Source organism: Sebastes umbrosus, chromosome 10 (assembly GCF_015220745.1).
Source record: "Sebastes umbrosus isolate fSebUmb1 chromosome 10, fSebUmb1.pri, whole genome shotgun sequence".
Classification (NCBI taxonomy): Eukaryota; Metazoa; Chordata; class Actinopteri; order Perciformes; family Sebastidae; genus Sebastes; species Sebastes umbrosus.
In genome coordinates this window covers 10,920,929-10,939,044 of record NC_051278.1, presented here as the reverse complement: position 1 = coordinate 10,939,044, position 18,116 = coordinate 10,920,929, and the positions used below count along the sequence as shown (strand labels likewise).

Genomic DNA, 18,116 nt, shown 5'->3' with positions numbered 1-18,116 from the left:
CAATAGACTACAACCAGCCAGTAGAATAGCGATGCGCTTCACACACAAACAAGCACAAACACCCTCACATCAAACAAACAAGCGTCTCTGCCTCACACACACGCATCGCACGGGTGCTACTGCGATCATTTCATTCATCGCACAGGCTGATTATTTTGTAGCACGAGCAACATATATGTTGCACTGTACATTTCTGAGAAAGCATCATCATTACTATGAATCTGGATGGCATCTTCCACCACTGGAAATCAGTATATGTTATGGCCTGTTAGTAGCTGGTATAGCTGCGAGGCTTAGTGATAATTAATTCACCCTAAACATAACAAAGAGTCGTTTCTCCAGTACTATCTCACACTTGCCGGTTCTCATTTTCCATAATTAAGCACATACTGTTTATTAAATACAACTTCAAGGGGTGGGAATCTTTGGAATTGGATTTGATTCTGATTCTTGGTGTCATGATACGATTCAGAATCGATTCTGATTCAATTTTCGATTGAATATGTGTGAGCACGCAGCCTTTTGATTTTGAAAAGTTAACTGCACTCATTTGGAAGCATGCAGAGATGGCTTGTTTGCTAGTGCTCAAGTTCAGTTCCCTGCTCCGGTAACATTAATCTCTGGGTGAAAGTATTCACAAAATACTTCACCTTAGTCTTGAAAAGCGAATTATTAAGTTATAAAATCAAATGCTTGTTTTTTCTTTGAAGATGGAATACAAGTCAATATAAGTTCAGCGTGTGTGCACGGTCGGGGTTCTGCACTGCGCCCTCGTGGTTGGGTTTTATAACAAAAATAGATTTTTGGCATTTGTGAATCGATTCATTTTTCACACTTCACATTCATGGGGGAGAAGTTAGAAAAATATGTCCCTGAACTGCCTCTTTGTCCGTCTACCGGTTCAGAAACCTGAAGCTACTCAATTCACGTTAACATAAAATGCAGAAAATCAGTAAACCAACGCATTTAAGAAGCTGAAACCAGAAAATGTGTGGCATCTTCACAGTAAAAACATCTAAGTGATTAATCCATTATTCAATATGTCCTCAATCAATTCTCCACTGGTTGACCATTCAATGAATTGTCCCTATCATCCCAACTCCAAAGGAAAGTCTGATGATAAATGCAGAAAAAGGAATCTATTTATTATATGCCAATGCTCATCATGGTTCCTGTAAATATCTTGGGAAGTAAGCTGCCCGCTCAATGTTCAGCTCCGACTGGCTGAATTACGCTCTTTCCAGTTCAGAGGAATGAGTCTTTTAATTGATAAGCAGCTAACTGATAGATTCCAGGCCATGTGAAGTAATATGAAAACTCTGTAACATAAAAAGATATATATTGCCTCTGATCAAAAAAGTTTAACAGCAAAGGAACTTACTATATGTGATCATTTAGTTAATTAAGGGCTGAGTTTTTATGTTAACACATGCCTCATGTTTGCTGGATAGAGTGGTACAACATCATCCTCCTACTCCTCCATCGTCTTCCATACTGGCTCAGCACATAGTAAGATGTAGCAGCGTACATTACGTGATTGTCCATTGTAAAGCGAGGGGGTAAATGACCAAGAGGAACACACTTGACCTTTAAGCAGACCTGTAATTGACAATAATGAATGATGATGGTTAGAACTACTCAGAAAAAGTGACGTAAAGGTGCATGCAGGTGGGTTACTTTCATAAATAAGTCTAAAACATCTAAACATGTCATCACTTCTTGATCTTTCATCTCACTTCGTGTAAAAGAAAGATCACATTGTGGGTAAGCTGTGTCCTTCAGTGTACAGCATTGTTGAATCACTCTCTCAGTCCTTGAATGATTGATCTCATAATAGTACACTTGAGTAGGACTTGAATGGGGCTTGAGATGGTGCTTGGGATTCTGAAGATGAATGTGAAGCGAAAGCAGCGTCAACAACCATTGAAAAGCACCAGCACAGGCGACAGGAATACTGACACCTAGCGATGCCAAATGGAAAGTGATGTAAGGAATTGCTGATGCATTCTTCTATCTTTAGATGCACTTCATTTCTCTCTTATCATCTCCAACATCCTCTGTCCTGGCGTGGGCGTGAAATCAGTCATGTTAGCCGTCCCTAAGTACGTCTGAGTTCTCTTAACACTGCACAGAAGAGACAGAAGAAAGGAAGCTTCCCAGATAAGGCTTCAGCAAGGATACACCAGATGCACACCATGCATGTGGAAGTCTATTATCAGACAAATATAACTCATATATATATCACCACTTAAGGCCCAGACACACCAACCCAACATCAAAGAACTAGCAGCGACGAATGCCGTCCATTGAGTCGCCTCACGTCACCTGTGTCTTGGCCAAAAATTAGCACTCGAACACAACGCAAAGACTACAGCCAACAGCCGACTACCACGTACGTTCTGCATGTTCTGTTAGATGAAATAACTCTTCCAGCAGATCGCGGTAGTCTGTATTTGTCATTCAAAAAGGGAAGCCGAAAGACCGAGGACGGCGGATATACAAGCCGTTGTTATGATACGTACATGAAACAAAGCGGTGTTTGACGACCATTTTCACGCCACTCTCACTCACCACTTAGCTTCATTCCAGATGACCATGTCGTTGTGAAAACATCAGTGTGTTGGAATGATCAGATGAGATGAAGATGAAAAATGAGAAGAGCCTTCTGTGTTTTTCCTCTTGACTTTACTCGTTGGCTTGCTTTCCTCACTTCCGTTTCTCTTCTTGTGCACTTGATTCGTTTAAGCTGAACAGCCAATCAGAGTGATTTCTCTCACCAACGGGCTCTGCCGCCAATTCAACATGCTGAATTGGCAAAAAAAACTCCGTTAAAGGCAGACTAGAGCCAACAGTGCGGGACACACCGCAAAAACTAGACCGACAGATGCTCACCGACGGCCCCAAACTGTCCGCCAGCCGATCGTCGGCTTGGTGTGTCAGGGCCTTTAGATAAGCTTAGCGGCTCTGGCCAAAGGAAACAAAATCTCCTACCAGCACCTCTTAAGCTAAAGCTGACTAATTTACATATTATATCTTGCTTGTTTAATCCGTACAAAAGAAATAGTCTTCCGCGTAAACCTCCGTAAAACCATAACTTGTAGGGATTAACCAAACTGGGTATAACATGAGCTTTAGAGGTGCTGGTAGGTGTATTTTGAGCCATGTTTTCCCAGTTTCCAGTCTTTGCTTTTAGCTAAATGCTGATGCTAAGCAGGTGTAATGTTTGTTCTGAGTTTAGCATGTTAGCAACATTTGTTAACAGAAGGCACAGCTGAGGCTGGTGGAAGTGTAATGTTTTTTTTATTTCATTTTTTCTTCGTTTCATAAAGGACAAATTAACATTTGTACCTGCTGGTGGTGTTACTAAAAAGTCAGTACCACCAAAGTCTGTAGGATACATCCTCTGGGGACCATTAAAGTCTGTACCAAATTTCATGGCAATCCATTCAATAGTTAATGAGATGTTTCAGTCTGGACTAACCGACAGACCGGCATTGCCGTCCCTCAAGCCAAACCGCTCATGTGGCCAAAAAATATTATCCGTTATCTTCTATTAACTCTGTCAAAGTGTTTCTAAAATAAGTGAGAGAAAGACAATGGCTTTCACCCCAATCCACCCAGTATGATGACCAGCTTCTTGCCCCAGTATCTACGAGAGGGAAGCAAGGTGACAAAGAGAGTAATGAGATGTGCCTCTTGTTTGTGTAACCACGGGCCGCATAATGTGAGCGGTGCTGCATGTCTGGCGGTGAGTGTCAAGGGCAGGGATAGAGAGTAAAGACCGTTATCTGATAAGATGCATCATTTTCAACATGTGGAATACTATATACGCGTGTCCTCTTGTTACCTCTAACAGCCAACGCCTGCAACCCTGCCTACACTATTTCCCTGTTTCTTCACCCGCTTCGAATGTTATCAGCCGATTGAATGGGCGTTATCAGTGGTTATCAGCCTCATAGATATGGGTTAGAAGGGGTCTGCTACACCTGCTAGTAGATTAAGAAGGCTGTTATCATTTATTCACATGATTGATCACCGATACGAGTACAAGACGTCGACCTCTAGTGGCCATAGTAATGATAACGTCAGGTGACGAAGTATAAAGAGCGACCAAAAGTCAATGTTGACCTATTTTACTCTACTTCTGTTTTACGTAATTTACGCCAAGTTACGTAAACTAAACCAAGTAGTTTTGTTGCCTAAACATAAGGTTGTTTTGTTTGAATACACAACGTTAAGTCTCACTTTAACGTTGTTGTAGCTGAAGTTGGGCCTGTCTGAAACATTAGAATGGTAGTGAGTGGTAACCACTGATAATGCCCATTCAATTGGCTGATAACATACAAAATGGGTGGTTTCTTGCAGGGCAAATAATACCCGACTAATTCTGGTATGATTGTACCTTTTGAAGAGATGTGTTTTCTTTCCATAGGTAGACTTCCCCCCCATCATTCCCCACTTTCTCAACCATGCCACCAATATAAGGTATGTGGGCGTTGGAGGCTGCCTTTAGGCTAAATGTGGCAAGCAGCGTTGAGCTGCATGACTGTGACATACAGCCATTCTGACAAGCAAGGTTGATTGATAACCCTGTGTAGTATTCATGAAACCTCTGCTTCTTTATTCAAGGACGGAGCGGTCTGCTTGATTTATGGCAATGCTTTATTTGACAGCCACCTTTCCTTGGCAAAGTTTAGATATTTGTTGTTTTGCATACTAGCAACATCCTAAACGCTGTTAATGTTTAGCTTTGCAGACAGACGCTTTTTTTTAAAGTTTTTTTTTAGTGAGTTTATATTACAGCCAAACCGTGGGCCAACCTACATCTTCCATTCATTAAGCTCAATACCTGGCTTGTTGCCCTGCAAGGGGAATAACTATCATGTGTTTTGTGGTTGATATCAGGCGCATTTTATATAAAATAGTGGATGCAAGTGAGGGAAACATGGATGCATTAAGAGATTTGGGATGATGCACCCTATGTGTGTGGGCTCTAAATTTCGTTCCGGTCATGTCGTGTTTTAACTTCGCGAATATCAAGCTGGCGTTTGTACTTTCATCAGCAAGTTGAATGAATTTTGCCATTTTGGTTCAGTGAATACAAGAATTACAGACTTAAAAGCGTCTGTTTTTAATTTAACCTAAAAACACTATATATTTCTATTGTGATTTAAAGCAATCCATACCATTTAGGAAAAAAAATATTCTTGTATTTTTGCTGCTTTTACTGCTTTTTTTTAGATAGAAAGCACCTGGTGAAAGTGGATTGTGACTCACTTAAAATCTTTCATTTACACACATGCACTTCAAGAGAGTACTGCTGTTGATATCTCTTTCCTCTCCTAAACGTGTTGCAGGTTGGACCTGCAGATGTGAAACTGGAACTGGAACTCTGGAGTTGGATGATATTCAGGGAGCTTTGCTTTCAGGTACTTTGCAATAAGGACACTCAGATACATAAAGATGTATAATATTTTAAAACCCTAGGAGCTTACTGCTGGCTTTTTCTGATATGTTGTCTTTCAAATAATCATCGCCTTCTAGCATTTTGACCAAACCCTTATTTATTGGTTATTCATATGGATATTTGCATCTTCACTTTGAACTGGGAAGATTTGAGCTTTTCCCATTTGGTGTCTGTTGTCATAATCATATTATCCGTGCTGAAAAATTAAATTATGTGGTACAATCACAACAGAGCAGCAAGGATAGCAGCTCTCTGTCTGAACACACATGTTTTTATTGATGATTTTATAATTGAATATGTTGCAAGATGCTGCGCACAGTGATTCTGTGTTCTGACTTTACGCCTAAGATCAGTTGATGAGCCATAACAGGACTATGGCCATAAGAGCTTTACATGCGAGGAGGAGGAGCGGAGTAGAAAGCAAATTGTTGCATTACATGTTGCATTTATTTCACACTTCAGAAACCGAGACAAAGACAATGTCATTACAGGCATACAGTGCACGAGAATGTAATGCATTTGTAGATTATTTGCATAGTCTGCAAATAGAACGTGTTTTATGTTTGTGCTTAATTTATCTGTCATATATGTCTTCAGGTTTACACACACACAGATATCCAGTAAGTAATATCAGCTACGATTAAACTACTGTGGAACAATAACATTGAAGTTTGCAGATGGAACACCATTGGCATTTATGAAACGCAATGAATATTTGCATTTCACTCTCACTTTTGTCATGCACAAATATCACTGAACACACTGAGCGTATAGAACCGCCTGGCTCTGGCGGTGCCATCGTGTGTTTTCGTGTGCGTGCTATTTGAGAATCTGTCTGGGTACAACGTAGCAGTGAAAACATGGAGTGGAACTTCACTGATTTGAGCATTTTATCAATAAGAGAGCAGAATGGATTTGATAATGAAGCACTGACGAGCGGATAGTCGATGCACTGATTTTCAACATTGTAAAAACATGGTAAAAGTGTTGGGGGAAAAATAATCATTTAAAAAAGTGGGTAGAAAAGATCAGATTCTAAAAGTACGAGCATAAAAATGCAGATGCTTACTGCGCAACTCACACGGCTTATATTCTCTCAACTCTCCGCCCTTCTCTCCTTCTGTGTATCTTTCAACACCTTTTCCTTGTCTCGTATGGCTTCTTTCATTGTTTCACTGTTCTCTTTTATCACCTCTGCCCTCATTATTTTTACCTATCTTCCCGTTTCCTCCTCTTCAGCTGTCCTTAACAACAATATGGTGTTCAGCGGGGTCTGGTATTTCCACACTGCTCTGTAACAAAAAATGAATCCATTTTGCATCTAATTTACATTCCCCATAACAACCTATCACACTCACTTTTCTGTGAAGGCTCTGCTGTGCTGCAGGTGTTGGTGCAGTGCTGGGTTTGCAGGTATGCTTCAAAATTTCTGTGGTGTATTTATAGTGTTCAATGGCATAGGATAGATTTTATTGAGTGTGTTTGTGAGTCAAAGTGTTCATGCAAATGAGTGTCTGACAGGCGATTTCTAGCAGGTTATGCAGATAGAAAAAGTCAAGGAACGCATCAAGAAAAGCTTAGGTGCTAGAAAAACTAAACAAAAACTTCCTCACATTCAAAGCATTATTTGTTTCGGCTACATTTATTAACTCAATAGCATTCAATAATCACTCAAAATCAGCTGGGGGAGGCGTGTGGAGACAGCTGTTTACGCCGGTCTCTCTCTCTCTTTCTGTCTCTTGTTGAACACCATGGTTGGTCGCGGTCTACACTGAACACAAAGTACAGCTGAGGCTGAAGGGAATGTCGTTAGATTTGAAGGTATTTGGTCAAACAGCAAAGTATTGGACACATTTGAATTTTGACCCGATGATGGCGCTAGATGAAATTTCAGGGAATCACCAAAGACGTTAGAATACATCGTCTGGGAACAAAATTGTGTGCATGGCAAGCTATTTCACTGAATAAGTGAAAACTCTGACGCGCTGGTGGCGCTAGTCATTAGAATTTATCCTCTTGGGGCCTTAAATCTAAAGCAAATTTCACTGCAGTATCCCAGCCGCCGTCTGTCGAGAAGGAGGTGTGGCCATCTCCTCCTCCCTCTCCTGGGCGGTGGTTGCTGGAGCAGCTGACAACAATCAACTAATCAAGACACACTCTACAGTATATCAACCCTGGTCTTCCTGCCACTCATCGCCAGATCGTTTTCGTCGCCACAGTGGTAGTACGCATTCAGGCTCACTTACCTTGCTTGTTAGCTTCCTTTTTTGACTTTGTACTTGCTCACTTTTGATCCTGTTGTGCTCATCCTGTTTTTGTATTTTTGCCCTAGTGTGGTATACTTACCTGCCAGCTGCCTCCGCTTCCTGCTGTACCTACCTGCTCACTCTCCAACCTCATTGCTTCTGAGCAATGCCTCCTTCTCGACAGACAGACCAGACTAACAGGGTAAAACACACAGGAAACAAAAGGACAGGGAAACTACTAGACTGTCCAGGCGATAACATGACAAGTTAATTACTGTAATCCTCCTATAGAAAGTCATAATTTCCATAAAGACTGTTATTAGATGGGGAAGTTCATTCTGGAGCTGGGAAGCAGAGGGAACTGTAACTGAGTGAAACAATTACAGGGCTTTTGCTGCGTGGGTGCCATTTGGCTTCTCAATGGCCATGCTTGCCTTGAAAGTTCAGCTCTGAAAGTGTATATTTTCAGACAGAGCAGTGCAATGAATGTACTCATAAATAATACAGCAGTTGCTTCACTGCACACATTGCGTCTAACTATTTGAAGTTAACGTCAACCACGACTGTTTCCCAAACTATAACTAAGTGGTTGTGTTGCCTAAACCTAACTTCCTGTGAAACGGAAGTTTATTTTGAAAGGACACTATGCATGTAACAAGTGTATATTGACAAGCCGTCCCTGGTCCGTAAAAAAAGTAACGCAAGATGTGTGCCGGTCTCAGATGCCAAGGGACCAAGCGGCGGTACTTGACGAGTTGGGAGTGAGAATGTGTTGTCCAGGAGGAGTCCCACGTGAGGACTGGAGTAAACAGAGCAAAAGCTGCTCTAACACAGCTGCAAATTATTGAGATAAGATAAACTAAAAGGTGGAATTGTAGTCTGTCAACTACGACAGAGTATTAGAGCCTTATAATAGAATAGGTTGCTCCGGGTCATGTGCATGTTTTAGCATTTCCTGATAGGCTACTGTAGCCTACAGTTATTTTGATTTTGAATTACAGGCACCCTTGCTCTGTTTGGGACTGTCTCTCTACTTTAGGATGCTTCCTACTGAAAAGTTGAGGGAAGTGAGCTGCAATTTATCGGAGGTGGTGAAGTTAAGCTTTTTAAGCCGATGTTATGCCTGATCAGAAGTGTTTTCAGTTAGTTTCGGTGTTATAGTTCTGAAGAAGAGCAGCATACAGCTGTTTCACTAAACTTGATCTCATCCAAAGGGATTCCCAAACTGGGTTATGTGTTTGTCAGACGGTCTGAAGGGGATACTACCATAGCAGCAGAGCAGTAATGCACAGCAGATTATAGGGCAGATAGATTTTTAGATTTTTTTTAATTTAATTTTTTTTAAATATTATGACTTTATTCTCGAAATCTCAGAGAGCACAAATATGTGGGAAATGTTTTGAATGTGCAGAAATTTTTGAAGATGAGCAGAAATCTTGCTTAAACACATATTAGCTATTAAAATCCAGGGGTTAATAAATTCATTCAAATTAGGGCTGTCAGTTGATTAAAATAGTTAATCATGATTAATCGCAAATTAATCACACATTTTGTATCTGTTCAAAATGTACCTTAAAGGGAGATTTGTCAAATATTTAATACTTTTTGAAATGGGAGTGGACAAATATGCTGCTTTATGCAAATGTATGTATATATTTATTATTGTAAATCTATTAACAACACAAAACATGACAAATATTGTCCAGAAACCCTCACAGGTACTGCATTTAGCATAACAAATATGCTAAAATCATAACATGGCAAACTGCAGCCCAACAGGCAACAACAGCTGTCAGTGTGTCAGTGTGCTGACTTGACTATGACTTGCCCCAAACTGCATGTGATGATCATAAAGTGGGCATGTCTGTAAAGGGGAGACTCGTGGGTACCCATAGAACCCATTTTCATTCACATATCTTGAGGTCAGAGGTCAAGGGACCCCTTTGAAAATGGCCATGACCGTTTTTTTCTCACCAAAATGTGGTTGGTACCAATGGTTTCCTTAGGTTTTCTAGTTTCATATGATACCAGTATCTTTGCTCTAGCTTTAAAACTGAGCCCGCTACAACCTAAAAATTGCAAGTTGCCTTAATGCGTTATTATCGTGTTAACTGACAGCGCTAATTAAAATAGATGGCACCTGCACATCTAAAGAGGTTTCTTCCCTAAGCAAAAGACACAAAAGAGGAAGGAAGAGTAAATCATGCCTACATCTGTGTTGACTCAACAGAGATATCATAAATATTTGAAAGCAATACAGAATGCCTGAGAGCCTTTCCACATTATATTCAATTAGATTTTGAATTGTCATCTACCGCCTGAATTTTGTGTTTTCCTTTACATAAATAAAGACATTTCCACCATAAGTTGATGCAGAAAAGGCACAAACTGGTCCAGAAAGCAGGAAAATGAAATGTTTGATGCTCAATATTCCTGTCTGGTCTGCTGACCCCAAAATAATCAAGCTGTGAGAGGAGATTGAGACCGTGAGAGTGGAGGCTATTTTTTCCCAGTTATCAGCAAGCTAATTGTGTGCGGTGTATATTGCACTGCTGGAGTGCAGTCATTATAAAGGAAAGTGTCTTTTTTGTGTAGAGGAGTGTATTGGTTGAAGCCACAGGACACACTAATATGTGGTAAAAACCCATTCTACATGTCCCCCCTTTCTGTCTTTCCCCACCCGCCACTTGCTTGATTTGCTTTCCCCAGCCATCAAACACTTATTTAGACGTTTCAGGGTGTAATCTGTTGCGGCTCAGTCCAGATGAGACTTCAATTTCACCTTTCAGTCATGCTTTGTGTGCTACTGAGGTGCCATGAAGGTTTATCAGAGACGGCTAACACACATTGGTCCTCGAAGCAAGACATTAGTGTCAGGAGTGCTCATATATAAGAAGCGACTCTGACATCCTTCCTGCCCTCTGCACATAGAGAGATGGCTCATACAGGAGCGCTGCCTGCACATGATAAGTGGATGGAAGACAGTAAATAATCATAGCAGTGAGATATGGGACCTGTGGCATGTAAACAAACCATTCCTGCTGGAGATGAACGCAACATAGGTTTCCTCAAATATTGCCTCTGACAGTTTCATCTACAGTCACAATGAGCCAGCAGCACATTACGGCAGTGTGACTTGATGGATTTCTTAATCTCCAGCAATAGGTGTATAGTCACAGGACACATGATGGTATGGCCTGCAATATATCTTGTTAATTCACGTTAGGGAAGCTTACCTTCATCCTTCCTGTAGACGTGTACATTAAGTGAACCGTTTCATTAGCACAGATGCTCTAACGCGTTAGCCTCAAGGCTATCGTACCATGCAGTCACCTTCGACGAAATTGTCCCTCTCCTGATTGCCGCCATCAGCGACGTTCAGATTGCTCACCTTGTGTTTCCACCGCTCCGCTGTCTCATCACTATAGGTGCGTTTAGGAAATTTTGATTCTGATTGAGAGGGCTGAATTAAATAGAATCTCCTGGCCTCTCATTAGTAGAGTAAAATAGCTAGTCAAGGATAAGACTTTTCATTTACAGGCAGCTGACTGTGTTTCTGTGCTTAGTCCGGTGATTGCTTTCTCATTTTCTTAACTGTTCCCCATTGGCTGCGGGGCTCCACTGTGTTTTTCCACCCCCTTTTATCCATTTGAGCTCTTGATTGCTGGTGTAAGCCAGTGAATCCTAATGGTTGCAGGTATATTACTGCTGATGTTAGACATCAGATGTCCCTTACGTGCTTCATGTGTGTTTCCATCCATTCAAACAGAGTGGTAGCAGGCTATTTTTTTGTTGCTCTGTAGACTAATGCTCTGCATATGCAGACTCACAGGGTGCACACGGGATTGTACAATATTAATGAGTGATTAACACTGATTCATGAAGAAAGCCATACAATAAAGGTGCTCCAATCGATCGCCCACATATCGTTATCGGCCAATATTTGTTCTAAATAGTTTGATCAGTGGTGTCTATACAGGCCAATTTCTATACACATATTTTTTTATGCTAAATGCAGTACCTGTGAGGGTTTCTGGACAATATTTTTCATTGTTTTGTGTTGTTAATTGATTTCCAATAATTCATATATAAATATTTGTTTTTTTATTTGTCCACTCCCATGTTGATAAGAGTATTAAATACTTGACAAATCTCCCTTTAAGGTACATTTTGAACAGATACAAAATGTGCGATTAATTTGTGATTAATCATGGACAATCATGGACAAACATGGAAAATCTGAGATTCATTGCGATTAAATATTTGAATCGATTGCCAGCCCTAATTGCTACATAATTAATAGAAGGCTTCAAATAGACCCTGTGATTGGTGATCAGCGATTGGCCCCAAAATTCCTGATCTGAGCACCCTTACCATACAAGACATTCAGTTGCACCGTACAGAGGAACACAAACCCTCATGAAGCCGAAGTAGAAAAGACCGAAGAGATTGTCGAACACAATAAGAAAGGCCGGGCCTGTAGCCCACAGAGAGGTGAGATCTCTGCTGACTGAGCCATGCGGCCTTTGAGGAAAGGCCACACCCCCCACTGTGGCCATCTGGGGGATGTGTCCAACCATCACCTTGTGACTGTCTGACATTTAGGTTTTTGGATTATAAATATGTTGTGTGAACAGCATCATTGCAGTGCAGTGACCAGTGAAAGGTCTGTCTGCTGTGTTTTAGTGCATTTTGTTAAGAAAGTTCATTAAGTCAGTAAATAGCTGACTGAATCACAAAGTAGCCACGTCCTAAAGCATACCCTGCTTTATGGTCTATTACAGATTGCAATTGAGACCATAAACTAGAAGTAAACCTATCTATCCCAACCCATCTGAAACAGATATGAAGAGAACTGATCTGCTGCAGAGCCAGAAATACCAACCTATTATTACCTACCTTTATATTAATAAGGATACTGTACACAGTATAAGATGCTTTTTGTGTGAAGCAGTTGACCAAACAGTTAAGTGGAATAATTGTGATCACACAGTAAACACGCAATCGGCCTTTAATGAGCAGCAGATCAAAATGTATGTTTTCTTTGAAAGAATCAGTGTAAAACTGATTTTTATTTCCAACACTGCCGTCGAAGTGAGTCAGGAAAGTGGAATGGTGGCATAATAGAAGCGTCACATCGATGGAGAGAAGAAGCACCTAATTTTGTCTGTCAGAAATACCTTTTGGCTTCCTCTCTATGATCCCGTCTCTGGCCCCAGATTCTCCTGCAGCTGCGTGCAGACTTTTTGTTATAAATGTCTATCATCCATTACGCAAGCTATCGGGGAAAAGAATACACATTTCTACTATTGTGTGGAACTGAGAAACGTATCCAGAGACAGCGAGGATCTCATTGCATCAGCGTGGTGATGAGGCCCCCCAGGCAACGCTGACTGACGGGCTGGGTCAGCCTTACTGATTAATCAGCCAGCAGCACGTCAGTCAAGGCTGTGGAGAAACACACACATGGATTGTGGTCGACATTATGCGGATGGAGGAGTGGCCCTGAGGCAAGGAGCTGCAGTTGTGGCAGCCCTCTGGGGCTTTAGACTCCAGGTGCTGGCAAGCAAGCCAGTCTCAACCCGCTGTCTCACCACCTATCTCTCTGCTCGTAGGCCACGGTGAGTCATGAGGAAAATCTCGGCTTTCCGTATACATTTTAATGTTGTGGCTGTAATGCTAGGAGAAAAAAAGAGGGAAAATACACTGGAGGATGGAGGTTTCCTCTGAGTTCAAACACTCAGTGGATATCATGGAACACCCCCAACGCTTATCATAAAGTTGTAGGGATCCAATTCAGTTCAGTTCAGTTCAGACAACTTTATTTATCCCCAAGGGGGCAATTCATTTGTAGCATTCCCAGTCCGTACATCCATACATACAACAGACAACCAATAATTAAAGTCAAAGGACACATATTAAAGGCATGGGGCAGTGGATCCATTAAGGGTTGCATGGGGGAAAGGAAAACAAGTAATGGATTACTACTATTATATAATGTAATACAATTACTACTGCTGTGGCTCAGGACGTCATCCACTAATCAGAAGATTGGCAGTGCGATCCCCAGCTCCTCCGGTCTGCACGTCGAAGTGTCCTAGATACTGGCAAGATACTGAACCCCAAATTGTTCCCAAAGGCTGTGCCATCGGTGTGTGTGAATGATTAGATCCTGATGGCAGCCTCTGCCACAGAATAAAAAGTGAGAAAGACAGATTATGGCGGACGGGAGGGGAGGTGGATGGGTCCAACAAACACAGGACATTCAACCAGGAAACCGGTGTTTTGTTTTGTAAGTTGCGTTAGAGACGTTTGTCTCATGTTTTGTAGTGACGTGTGTTGTATGTTTTCCATACTGATGTTGCTTTGTTTCCGTATGTATTGTACTTAGTTTACTTATTTTGAGGCCAACCATGACGTTTTTTCCTAAACCTTACTTTGTGGTTTTGTTGCCTAAGCCTAAGTGAGTGGTTTTGTTGCCCCCTGCTGGTACTGCACCATAATAAACGTGTGTAATTTTCAAGCCTCGACGAAGCAAAACATGACACTGACACACTATCCTCTTGTGGACAGGCGGGTCTATTACACGCTTTGATATGATATCGGGTGCCACTATTGACATACTGATGTTCCACCATGTTCACCATGTTGGTTAAGCGTGTTAGTATTCAAACATATGCTAATTAGCACCAAAGACATAGGTATATGTTCATAAATCTCGGAAAAATTAAACATTTTACCTGATTATGGCGATGGATGAAAAGTCAGAGGACCATCAAAGTTATGACAATTCATATTGTGGGGAAGATGAATTATACGGTACCAGATTTTATGGAAACCCATCCATAGTTATGTACACATTTCACTGAACCAGAAATGTTAAACGCTACAGGAAAAGTTAATGTTTCAGTAGAAATGATCCTTTGGGGAACACAGTGTCTTTTGTCAAATTTAAATGGCAATCATTCCAATTGAAATCTGTAGCAAAGTGATGGTGAACTGGTACTGATCAATATTGCTAAAAAGCCCATTCCTTCTTTCAATGAATAAATTGAAAAAGGCTAAAATATTTATAAGCAAGCAAGTTTAATGCAGTCATTAGTTTGTATATTGTAGCTACGGAGTGTCAGAAACAAATGTATACCACAGTTTTTAAAAAGGGCATTTTGCTGCTATACTACTCCTTGTAGATATGATCCTTAATTAACAGGCCAGATATGTCCTTTCAAATGTTTGCCTCTTACTCTGCACTGCTCTGAAGTAGCATTGCTGTTGGACAGCTGCAGCGCCTCATTAGCTGTGAAGGGACATGGCTTTGTGTCACCAGAACACAGCGTGAGTAGGGAAGTAGTCGGCAACATCATGTCTTCATTCCTGAAAATCATCTTGTTCTCGTGTTCTGAAATTCAGCTTCACTTTGCACCACAGATATTACACAAATTGCTTTGCGTAATAGTCACCATCTGCCACCAACTAATGGTTGTCTGTCTGTACGGTGCCAAAGTTGGCAGGTACACCAAGCACATCATGTGTACTTTTATTAGTTTGACAGTCAGAGCTGCTACTGTGTGCTCTGCATAACAACTGAGCAAGCTATTACCGTTCCTAGCTATACCTTCGAAAAGTAATACGCTGTAATTTGTATATATTCCACAAAATCAAATTGTATGTAATCCACGTAATGATGAACCAGGAAAAGCAACGAACTCCGCATAGAGAGGAATTCAGGGTGGACGGGTAGGTCGAAAAACACCAGACTTTCACCAAGGAGACCGGCGTTCATACCCTGTTTGAAACCAGAAGTCAACATTGATTTTTTTGTCACGTAACTTCAGGACTTAAGTTAAGGCACTTCCGGTGTTATTTTAACCCAAACCACGATCTTTTCCTAAACCTAACTGAGGCGTTTTGTTGCTTAAACCTAACCAAGTCGATCTTTTCCTAAGTCTGAGTAGTTGTATTGCCTAAACCTAACTAAGTCGTTTTGTTGCCTAAACCTAATCAAGTCTATCTTTTATTAAACCTATCAAAGTAGTTTTGTTGCCTAAACCTAACCAAGTTGTTTCCTGTGAAGACACAAGTTTATTTTGAAAAGACTGGTGCAAAAATTGACACTCGCGTCACATGTTGCTGGACATTTGTAGGAAAACACACAAAAAATTCAAATAACTTTTCGAAAGATATCATACGAAATGTTGTATGAGGATACACTGAACTGAGATGGATCATTCAGGACACATGTTTATAATGGTGGTACTAAACTTACCTTTGTTAATGATTCAGAGCTGTGTCTATTAACATAGAGTAAACACCCCATGGACTGTTTTGTCACTGCACTGAATCACAGTGAATGCAATGTTTAAAAATAAAGTTGTATGAGTGTTTACCCATTTTACTATGACACATCTAAATCATTACTGGCTGTTTTATGTAAATAATAATTTGAGTAGATTGTGCAACCAATGTGCAATAAGTGATTTCAGATTAAATACACTTGGATCTGAAAGGACCAAGAGGTGGTTTTTTAGTGAATTTCCTGATCGAGTTGTCATCCTACTTATGAGCAAATCTCTTAAATCTCAGGATATGTCGAGCAGGCTGTCCATCACTCATCTAACACACATCATGCGATACATTTTTGATAATCAGAGAGTAAGGTAGTTGCAAAATGGACAAAATTTCAACCGTTAGATCCCACTGTGGCCTGCCCCTCCAGCTCTTTATTCCTCTATAATTCCTCTCTCCACTTCTCTGCGATCCTCTCTACCTCCAGGACTGCATGACCCTGAGCAGGAAAGACCGAGAGAAGGAAAGGAAGCTGTAAAGTCAATATGGAGAGTCAGAGAGTTGTCAATCACACACACATTGCAATGCATTCTGATTAGATGAAACTGTATATTCCCGTAGGATTATTAGGTTGTCACTATTTCACCTTGAAGGACTCAGATACCTGTTCAATAATGAAATAGAATTGACCCATTGCTGGGCAAGATTGCGGTATAGAGTGCTACAGGAATGAGTCCTAAAACCCAGAAATGAGTTAGCATTTTAGCACTTCCTTTTCTCTTGTCTGGAAGTCAATGGGTTTTTTTTAATGGGTTTTTAGTTAGATGCCAGAAATAAGGTCTGTGGTTAACACAAGCTGAAGAGATTTTAACGTTTTGTTCTTTGATATAAAATATGTCAGTAAGTATCCCACTCGTGAATTTTGAAGCTTTTATGTGTCTTATAAAAGGCGGTTGCTAACAAGTGGCTAAATGAGACTAATAAACGTCATCACGCCGACTCGTCCACCTTTACGGCTTTGCTGTGTATACTCGCGCTCATGTGACCGTGGTGTAGTTTGTTTATAGCCTAACATTAGCTTTTTTCTTCTGCCAGTTGCATTTACACTACAAAAATTATAGAAGTGGTGTTCATTGGTGAAGATTATCTTGCTGAAGAAAACGTGTAAGTATCATAAATGTTTGTTTGCCACAGAGTTTATTTTCTGCAATAATCCAAAACCCAATGGAAAATCCCGTAGGCTTTTTGTCCAGGGAACCTGTGTGATTCTAACTTCCGGGTTGGCCTACAAAAATATTGATATCCCTGGAGCTCTCTATTGGTTGAATACTGAAAAAAGTTGCCAAATTATTGACTCAAAAGTGAGTTAAAGCACGAGACATGAAATGTCAAATTCATTAACATTTAACAAAAGTCACAGTCTCCCACTCACCTTAACCAAAGTGCTTCTGTTGCCTAAAGCTTGCTATATTCTTCTTGTGATGGCCTCTGCAAACCTGAGTCTCTGGGAACCCTAAGTGGGGCCCCCTGGTCCAATCACTTCCTTTTACACCCTCTTACAAAACACACCCGTAATCAGATAGCCAACGTATTTATATGTATACATTAAAACCAGAGGAATAAAAGAACGGCACAGTGACGACATACAGCCATTGTATAATATCTGTAACCTAGTTTCTCCCAATTGAACTGAAGTAAACCTTGTTCAAGGGCACTTTGAGAGTAACTGTTAATGAAAGAAAAGCAGGAGTATTATTCATTCACGTCACCCACCCAGGTTTTCCCAGTCACTCAAGTTAACTCATTAGCCCAATTGTCTACCTTTCCTCCAGGCTACAATTACCCCCATAATTATATGAATTATGTAAAAACAAGCACCTTCATTACTTAAAAGGGAATGCATGGGTTGTTGGGACCATTAAGATGGTCCTCATAGTGTATATCTGTGTTACATGATAGCACTTTTGGAGCAAATTGTGCACCAGAGACAAGTGTCAAACATGCCACCATTCACGCTTCTTCCAGCAGCACCAGTGCAAAAGCACAGCCCAGTGTGTTTCAGTTTGTGTACAATAACACTCAGTATTTGCGAATATATATTCAGACAGCCCCAGGCG

The 18,116-nt window shown here is 40.8% G+C and overlaps 1 long non-coding RNA gene across 1 annotated transcript; it reads left to right on the top strand.

The window, feature by feature from the left end:
- Positions 1-730: 730 nt before the first annotated feature.
- Positions 731-17,287, top strand: LOC119496014. The gene is made up of 3 exons (XR_005208612.1): positions 731-742; positions 15,562-15,570; positions 17,142-17,287. It is a non-coding gene; the product is annotated as an uncharacterized LOC119496014 (long non-coding RNA).
- Positions 17,288-18,116: the final 829 nt, after the last annotated feature.